This window comes from Equus quagga, chromosome 4 (genome assembly GCF_021613505.1).
Source record: "Equus quagga isolate Etosha38 chromosome 4, UCLA_HA_Equagga_1.0, whole genome shotgun sequence".
Lineage (NCBI taxonomy): Eukaryota > Metazoa > Chordata > Mammalia > Perissodactyla > Equidae > Equus > Equus quagga.
Genome location: NC_060270.1, coordinates 50,796,984 through 50,806,514, shown reverse-complemented (window position 1 = coordinate 50,806,514; position 9,531 = coordinate 50,796,984).

Here is a 9,531-nt window from a genome sequence, read left to right as displayed (position 1 = left end):
TGACCATTGCCACCACTTCTATTTCACATTGTACTTGACCCACAATAAAAAACCAATATTTAAGAATTGGACAAAATATTTGAACAAGCACTTCAACAAGATATTATCCAAATGGCCTTAACCTAATTAATCATCAGGGAAATGCAAATTAAAATTACAATGTGATACTATTATACACTCCTCAGAAGAGCTAGAAATGAAAAGAAAAATTAACCAAGATATCCCAAACGTGGCAAAAATTAGTGGCATCTGGTCTCTAATACACCACTGGTGGTAGGGTAATAAGCTCTTTAGAATAACCTCTTTAGAAGACAATTTGCCTATGAATACTAGAGCAGAATGTAACATGCCTTTTGACCCAGCAATTCCAGTCCTAGATACATTGCCCAACAAAAATGCATACGTTAAGTTCATGGAAGACACGTCTGAGAAGGCTCATAGCAGCATTTTTTACAATAACCAAAAGTAAGAAAATGCTCAAATTCCTATCAGCTATTAAATGGATAAATAGCAATTGTGGTATATTCATAGAATTGAATAGTTTACAGGAATAGGAATGAATGAACAAGTATATGCAACAACATGAATCCGTCTCATAAACAGAATGCTGAATGAAAGAAGCTAGACACAAAAATACGCACAGCATGATTCTGCTTGTATATAGTTCAAAAAGACAAAACTAACTTATAATGATTAAAGACCGGGATAGTTGTTACCTTCAGCCAGGCAGAGTGCCATGAGGCCTAGTAATACTTTATTTCTTGTGGTTGCATTGGTGTATACTATTTTTGAAAACTCATCAAAATGTATACTTAAGATTTGTATACTTTCCTGTGTGTATGATGCACTTCAGAGAAAAGTTGACTAAAAACAAACAAAGGGAGTCTCAACAGCTGCACAGCCAGGCCTCAGACAAAATCAGTTATATCCAGTCAAGACACATTGTAGCTCACGCTGCCTGTTACCTCGTCGTTGCTTCAGTATCAGTACTCTGCTCTCATGGTTCCACAGTTATGGTGACTGTACTCCTCTTTGTCTATGCTTCTACTTCATCAGCTTCTTCTGCCATCCTTGACTAACCTGTTCTCCTTATTCCTCACTTTTCCCTCTTCTTCTCTCTCCCATCCTTACCTTCCCCTCTCTATTTCCTCTCTATCCTCTCCACCTTCTCTCTCTTCCAGCCACACTCATTTTATGAGGCAAAGATTAACTCAGATAGTCAACATGGAATAGAAATGCCTCTTGAGCAGAGCATGCCACTATCAAACTTACAGATGGGTTGGCATACTTATCAGCTGTAAGCTGAGTGGAGGTGGGGGTGGAATACATAAAATTGAGCCCTAGCTATAAAGATGGTTCTTGGCCACAGTTATAGAAGTGGGCTGTGGGCATATCCTCTACGTGGACACAACCAAATAAGATTTCTGTTTAATCCTCAACCCCACCTGGATTTTAAATATTGGAAACCGTGGAACTACCTTGTACCTTCCTCACACTTTCTAGTACAAATATGTAGTCATGGGTCCTCAGTAATTATGTATTGGAGAAGCCAATAACAACATATTTAATGGATAAGTAGGTGACCTAGTGTTTTGACTCGCTAATTTCTCACTCTGTTCTCAGTCTCATCCTCAGATGATGTCATCATTTCTGGATCTGTACTGTAAGCTTCCAAATTCCGTAAGACTAGACAACTCAGTACACTCTGCAAAAATATTTCAAATATCAAAGATTATAATTTTTTTTCCTTATGTCAAAATTAGAGTGCATTAGCTGTAATGAAAATGAGATGTTATAGTTTTATCTCATTTTAATCTGAGATCAAAGAATGATGTCACTCTGTGATGGTACATTTTTAGGGGAGCCACTGAAGTCTTTTTGTGTGTCTAGTTATAGGAAGCTAATTCTGTTTAAATATTCAATTGCAGATATAAATGAAAGTACCATTGACAATGATGGCTGTCAGAACCAATGCTGTAATACAATTGGCAGTTATTACTGCAAGTGTCAAGCTGGCCAGAAACTGGAGGACGATGGCAGAGGATGTGAAGGTAACAGTTAGGACTGTCTGCTTACTGATAAGGAAAGAGAGAGCATGTATGTAATGCAAATGAGGGGGTTTGTCTTTTATCTAGAGCCAGTTGAAGTGCCTATGTGTTGAATGTTGTCAAGAGCACAGATCTTCCTCTCATGTCTAGATTACAAAATTGTAACCCTAAGAACACTTCAAGTAGCTTATTATAGGAAACATATGATTATACGCTGGTTTGGTTGTGTCATGTTCTGATTATGGAATTTCAATCGTTCATTTAAATCCCTGTGTAAAGTACATGTTTTTGAAAGCATTTCATTTAATTCTAAAGTAAAAATGGTGCTTATCATAAAATACTCATATGTTGCTACAATAGAAATGGAGGGGCACAAAACTAACCACAGGACTCGTATTCTTAGTATAGAATTAGTTTGCTTTTTTCAAGAACGCCAATTTTCTATCTCCTTTTAAAACAAATTCCTTCCTTCCTTCATTTATTCATTCATCATTTTGTTCGTTTGACAATCATTGAGTTCCTGCTCTGTATCAGGCATTATTCCACGCTCTGGGGATATAAAAATTAATGAGAAATAATTTCTGCCCTGAAGGAGCTCAATGATTAGAGGCAAAGATTGAAACATAAGCCAAAACCTTACAGAATGGTGTTTTAAAGCATTGTGGCATAAGGGTAAGTGCATTGGATTCAAAGAGGCCTGGGTTTGAGACTTAGCTCTGTCACTTAACAATTTATGTAACCTTGGGCATGTTGTTTCATCTTACCAAGACTCTTTTCTCAGCTGTAAAATTTAGGATAATGGTAGTTCTTAGAACCAAAAAAAGTTGCTGTGTGAATTAAATAAGATAATGCATCTACAACACCTAGCATAGTGGGTGGCGTATAGTAGGTGTTCAAATGATAACTATGAATTGTACTCTCAATGATGAACTCAGTTGTTGCCCATATTGAGAATGTAATGAGGACCAGAGACTGCTTCCTTCTATTCTTCTCTAAAAGGGGAGATAGCCACACTAAAAGGATGATTTGTACCATGCCTTATAACTGTCCTTTCTGATTTTTTCCCTTCTTTATACATACTACTAAAATGCTTGAGCATTTTATGTATTCAGGTGTTTTTTTTTTAGCTTGCATAGAAATGTATTTCTTCTAACTATGTTATCCTACTGGACTTACAAAATCACACACATTTTTTTCCCCCGACAGTGTCTATTCCTGATGGGGCGTATGTGAATAAGTTGGTAGGAGAAAACAAAACAAACAAAAGACATTCAGCTGAAGACAACTGGGGCTGGGGCTGTGAGTTTCATTGGGACTGCCAAGATGAGACAAGTTGTAGACAGGTTGGAGAGTTTGTCAGATTCTCAGGAAGCACTGTGGTTTAGTCCTTCCTGACATGGCTCTAGCAGGCAGCCGCAGGAAGGGCTCCAGGTAGGCAGTCAGATGTTCAAGAGCAACTGCATCTGCGCCTTTCTGAGACAGCCTTCACTCTTGGCAGGGTCCTCTGCCTGAAAGGGTGTAAATTTATAAAGACAATCCATAAATTCACCCAGGCTCTTTTTCATTCAAGTGAGATAATCTTTATTTTTGATGAGATTGTTTGGCAATGGTGTTCCCAGTATCAATTCTATACCTGAGAAGAGAAGAAGTCAAGGACCCCATGGTGGCCAAATTAAAGGTAGGACAATGACTGCTGAAGACAGATGGCCTGTACTGTGAGAATATTGTTTGTTATGACCCCTTTCTTTCCTCATAGGCAGCGAACTCTTCGTTTCTTCTTGTCTGAGTATTACTGTTATCATTATCATTATTGTTATAGATATTTTTGAAGTACCTAGCATAGCACTTAGCCATTGTTAGGTATGACAATTGTTATTATTATTTTTCTAATAACTGTTAGGCTGATAAGGCATGTTAGATTATGCCCACTAATTCATTTACATGCAATTATCTCATATTTCATTGAAGTTAGTTATTCTTGGTCACTCACATAATGTCAAAGTATTTAGAGAAGTGATTTCTGTGGTTTCATCTAACATGGTCCTCTTGTACAAACTGAATAGGAGTAAGGTCAGTATTTGTGAGAATCAAGAGTTTGATACTGAGTTAAGACTAACTTCATACTTATCTAGATGCAGACCTGGGGATGGTGGTATAGAGTGGAGCAACTCACCAGTGAAGACCACCTCTCTCAGTCTCATACTTCTTAGCATTTTTTCTTTCTCACTTTTTGAACGACTATTTGGAAGACATGGTGATGATGCAGATTCAGCTTGCTTGATTGCTGGACATACACTGATCTCACATTTGTTTATGTGCATAATTAAATAAAAATAATAGAGATCGTTTTGAAGTTTAGTGCATTCTAAACCCAGTGAGCACTTGAATTCTTGTGAGTGCACTAATGACTCATTCATGTTTATGTACTGGATGCTAACAGTAAAGGTCAGTTGGTTTCAGAGACCTTTGTGTTGAATGCTACAGCCATAGAATTAAACAGTTATTTGAAAGACATTTTCTTTGCATTTATATAAATTGGATTTAACTTCTCTAAATTGCTTTTTAAAATACAGATCAGCATTTTAGGGGACATTTGTTAGAGACAATTCAATATGGTTGAATTGTATTTTAATTCAACAATAAAATAATGTAGAATTTTATTTAATTCTACATTAAAATAAATATAGAATCTACCCTTCAATGGAATTGAAACATTTATAATGACCTTGGTAGCTAATCTTATTCTTTAAACTTTCCTCCAAAGAGCTCTAAACTTGTGGAGGAGGCCTCTGCTTAGCTCAGTTCTGTGAATATCCCCTTCTCTGAGGCGTAGCACTGAACGTAAAGCATGGCTTCCAATTCACAATGCAGATGGATTCTTGTAAGGTGTAGACTAAAGCGGAAAATAAAGAGAGGAAAGAACTGCCTGCCTCTGGACACTGTGAGGATATTTACACATATGTTACATATATTTTATATTATATTGTATGTATTATATGATATGTAAATAAATAATATGTATAAATATATAAGTATATACTTATATAAATTATAACAATAATTACAAAGCTAATTTTATATGAATTTATATTTTTATAAACTATATATGTTTATTTACAAAATATATATATCCACTTTGGGGATATTGATATATATATTTTATATATTATATGTTTATATATTATATATATTTTATGTGTATATATAGAGAGACAGAGAGAGAGAGGATAAAGGTTTTTCTTCTTTAATTTGTTAGTGTGGGTTATGACATTTCTAGCTTTTCAAATATGCAACCATCCTTGCATTTCAGGAAAAAATCCAGCTGGATTTTTATCATTTTATTTGCAACTAAATCCAGTTTGCTATTATTTTGTTTAGGATTATTGCATCCCTAACCATGAGTGACATAGGCCAGTATTTTCTGTTTCTCATATGTCACTTATGGCCGTGGTTCTCAGCTAGAGTGACTTTGTCCCCCAGAGATGTCTGGCAATGTCTGATGACATGGATTTTCACAACTGAGGGGAGGGGGTACTGTTGACATCTAGTGGGTGGAGGCCAGGATACTGCTAAACATCCTCTTCTCCTGTCACTCGGATTATATATGTGTTAGACCATCTCATTCTGTCTCACGCTGCTTCCATGTATTCTATTTTCTTTCTTCTATTTACTACATAGGCTCAACCAGTCTATTGAGTTTCAAATATCAACAATTTAACTTTACATATTTAGAAGTCTTGTTTTTCTCTAAAATGTAGGTTCCTTTCTGTTGCATGCTTGTTTTTATAACTTATTCTTATCTTTTAATATTTCACATATAGCTAATCTATATCCCATATCCTTGTGAGGGAGTCTAAATCTGTTGTTCCTTATTTCTAGACCATTAGTGACACTCTCTTCCCTTTCATGTTATATATACCTCTAGTATAGAACTCCTCGCAGAGCGCTGTACTTATTTGCACATTTGTATTGTTTATTAGATTGGGAATATCCCCTGGGAAAGGGCCATCACTTATCACTTTTTCATCCCCAGCTCAGAGATGTTTAGCACCTACCAGAATTCCACAAATGCTTATTGGATGAATGAATGGATGGATGGATACCCATCCATTCAAGCATGAATGCATGGAAGCATACATTCAGTACACCTTTTATCCATTTCCTTATCTACAGAGCCTCATCATGCTGAGTTTGTCATTTAAAGTCTGGCTAGTTAAACCATTTGGTTATCAATAAGTTTTTGTATAAATATTTGCTGATAACAAGTTTGTTTCATTTGAAAGGGCCAATCACATTTTTACTTGTAGAGGACAACTCAAAGTCTTTTGGCTTAGTTTGAACTTTCTGAAATTTCTGCATGTAATTTGAGTAAATTATTGGTACAGCGGCACAGCTAGTGACTCTTAGAGCGTGGTAGTCCCATGGAGTCAAGGAATTTTTCTAAATAAAATGGTAACTAATTCTACTGTACATTTTCATAAGTGAACTTACAAAGATAATGAACATTGATTGGATATTTAAGATAAAACCTTCCATTTGGGAGACATAAATGAAGATATGCTGTATTTTGATAAAGATGTGTTGTTTAATGAGCTGACTTTTGAAACATTTAAAAGTAATTTTGATAATATTTTGAACCAATTTTTTTTCCTGAAACACATTAGAAATCATAATATGAATAGCCAGAGAAGGTAATTCAGGATGCCGTTGTTGTGGAATTGTAGAATTTTTGGCTAAAACAGACTTCTATAGATGGAATCTCAGGGAAATTAAATGATTTGAACGAGCTCAAAATGCCAATTGGTGGACAAAGTGACACTAGAAGGTAAGCTTTCTTATTTCTCCTCCATGAGATTGATAGGCAGCATGAACTGGATACAGACCAGGTTAATCAGAATCATGGAGTCACAGTGCTACAGGGACCTAGGGGCACTCAACTCATAGAGGCATAATCTACAAGGGAGGGAAATTAAGAGCTGGAAAGATTGACTGGTTTCCACCAAGTCCCAAACAGTTTATTTGTAGAGGGAGGAACAGAATCCAGTTCCCCTTTTCCCAATTGCCATTCTTCCCAGTCTGGTCAGTAAACATTTATTGCGTAATTCCTATGTGCTCAGCACTTTATACCAGAGTAGTACAAAATATGGTCTCTTCCATCATAAGGCTTCAGTATCGTTAAGTACCCTAGATATAAAAGTATTGTGTGTATTTCATTTTAAACCGAAGTACAAGTAATGATATTATATGCTTTGAGAGTTCACCCAGGGCAGCTCCTTGTCTCCAAGCAGCACTGTAGCTAAACCAGCTGATTGTTTAACCTGGTCTTAGAGAGCTCCAAGGGAGGAGATTCTGCGACTCCTTTCCAGTCTGTTTAATAACCCTTGCTATCAGGAAAGCCTTTCTTATGTGTAATCTATATTGCTCCGGCTGAAGTTTAAGCCTTTTGGATTTTATTTTCTTCTTAGTTCAGAAAGACTTAACAAATCAGAATCCTCCTTTACAGTAATTCTCTCCACACTTAACAGCACACTACTGTGCCCCTCCTCAACTTAGTAAAAACTTTGATCGTGCCAAAGGCCAGATGCTATTGAGGCTTGAAGAGAAAATATTACCTATCTATCTATCTTATCTATCTACATTCACATACATATTTGGTTTTGAGTTTATAAAATAACTTGAATAAATCGTTATTAAGGATTTTTCTACTTCTGTGCATTGCTTCTCTTAATAGTCATTTGTAAAGTGCATCCTGAACTTCCATTCGTGTTAGGGAGCCTGTCAAGGTAGCAGTAGTAGTTCCCTGACCTCAGGGAGCTGAAAGTCTATTAGACGAATATACAATGGAGAGCAATTTGAGAAAATTCCCATACAGTCTATCCTCATATACTAGAGAAAATTTATCCCTTTTGAATTTATCAAGGCACATTTGCAATATAGAATTCATTATGTTTAAAAAGCTTGAACCACTTAAGATTCTTGAGATTTATCATAGTTAATATATGAATGCATATAAAGTATACTTTCTTTTCATCCATCCATCCATCCTTCCGTTCACCAAATATGTATCTGACCCAAACACTGTGGACCATGTTGAATGAAGAACATGCCCTTTGGGTCTGAATATTACCTCTGACATTTACTAACTGTGAGACTTAGGGCAAGTTACTTAGTGTCTGTGGGCTTTCCCTCTTCATCTATAAAACCAGAACAGTACCTAACCTAATATAGACTGAGAAATTAAATGAGATGTTGTATGAAAACAGCTTGGTGTTGGGAATACCTTCTTTCCCTACTTCACGACCCCAGGAAGAGGGATGTTCATGAATGTTGCAATCCTGACATCTCCCTGCCTCCTCACTCATTCCCTTCTTCCCAGGGGAGGAAGAGCAAATTACCTCACTGGTGAGTTTGGGGAAAGAAGTTGTGTGTTTGGGGAAAGACTATGGAGTTTAGCCTACTTCCCTATTTTCTCTTTAAGATCTGCAAATACCTGCAGAAAGTGCTCATTCTGATCTGCTCTGCTGTGATTTATGTTGAACCAGGGCAGGACCCCCCCATGGGGAAGACCAAGGTTTTCCAGCTACACCTGTGACCAGGTGGGAGCATTTGCCTAATTCTTCATACATTTTTAGGAACCCATTGTTGCTGCACTCTTAAATCCTTTTCTCCAGTTTCAACTTTACCAAAAATAAAACTGAAATTTTGTCTACAGTTGCCTATTTTGGGTTAGATCTCAATTAATTCAAAAGTCAGGCAGGGAACACAAAGTTTTTATCAGATCCCTTCAAATACTAACACCACCTTGCATTTGCCTAATGCATAATAAATGCTCAAGAAACTTTTCTTCTTTCCTCATTTTTTTATTTCCTCCTATGCTATATGTTGTTGAAGATAAAAATGTGTGTAAGGTTATCTTTCTCTCTCCAAGGAGCTTCCAGTTCAATAAAGAAGATAAGAAGGATAGACAAACAGCTATAGTGTAAGATAGCAGGAGTAAATATAAGTCAGGCACAAGCAAAGAGCTATGGGAATTAACCAGAGAAAGATAACCCACTGTTGAATCAAAGTGGGCTGCAAAGAACAGGGACAGACACTCATCACTCAGTCCTGGGACTGAGCAATCCTCCTTCCCTTTCCTTAACAAATTCCCCAGTAGAGTTCTGCCTCATACTATTTGTCCTGCTGTCTCTCTTCTCTGTTGTTTGACACTGGAAAGCATCTAAGATTTTAACAGCAAAGGCGCCACTGCCACGCCCATGATCATTCTTTGTAGAAACTTGGGATATTCTTAAGTATCTGTGTGTCTTTTAGCCTAGAGAGAAAACATATATAATTCAAATTTGAAACTCTGCTGTGAAAATAGAAATCCACTTTACCTCTTTTTAAGTTAATGTTTTAAATAAAGCCCATCATTTCTCCCCTAAGAATTTAGAGTAATCCTTCCAACACCTCAGCTTTTAGCTAAAGTTTATTGTAGTCAGAA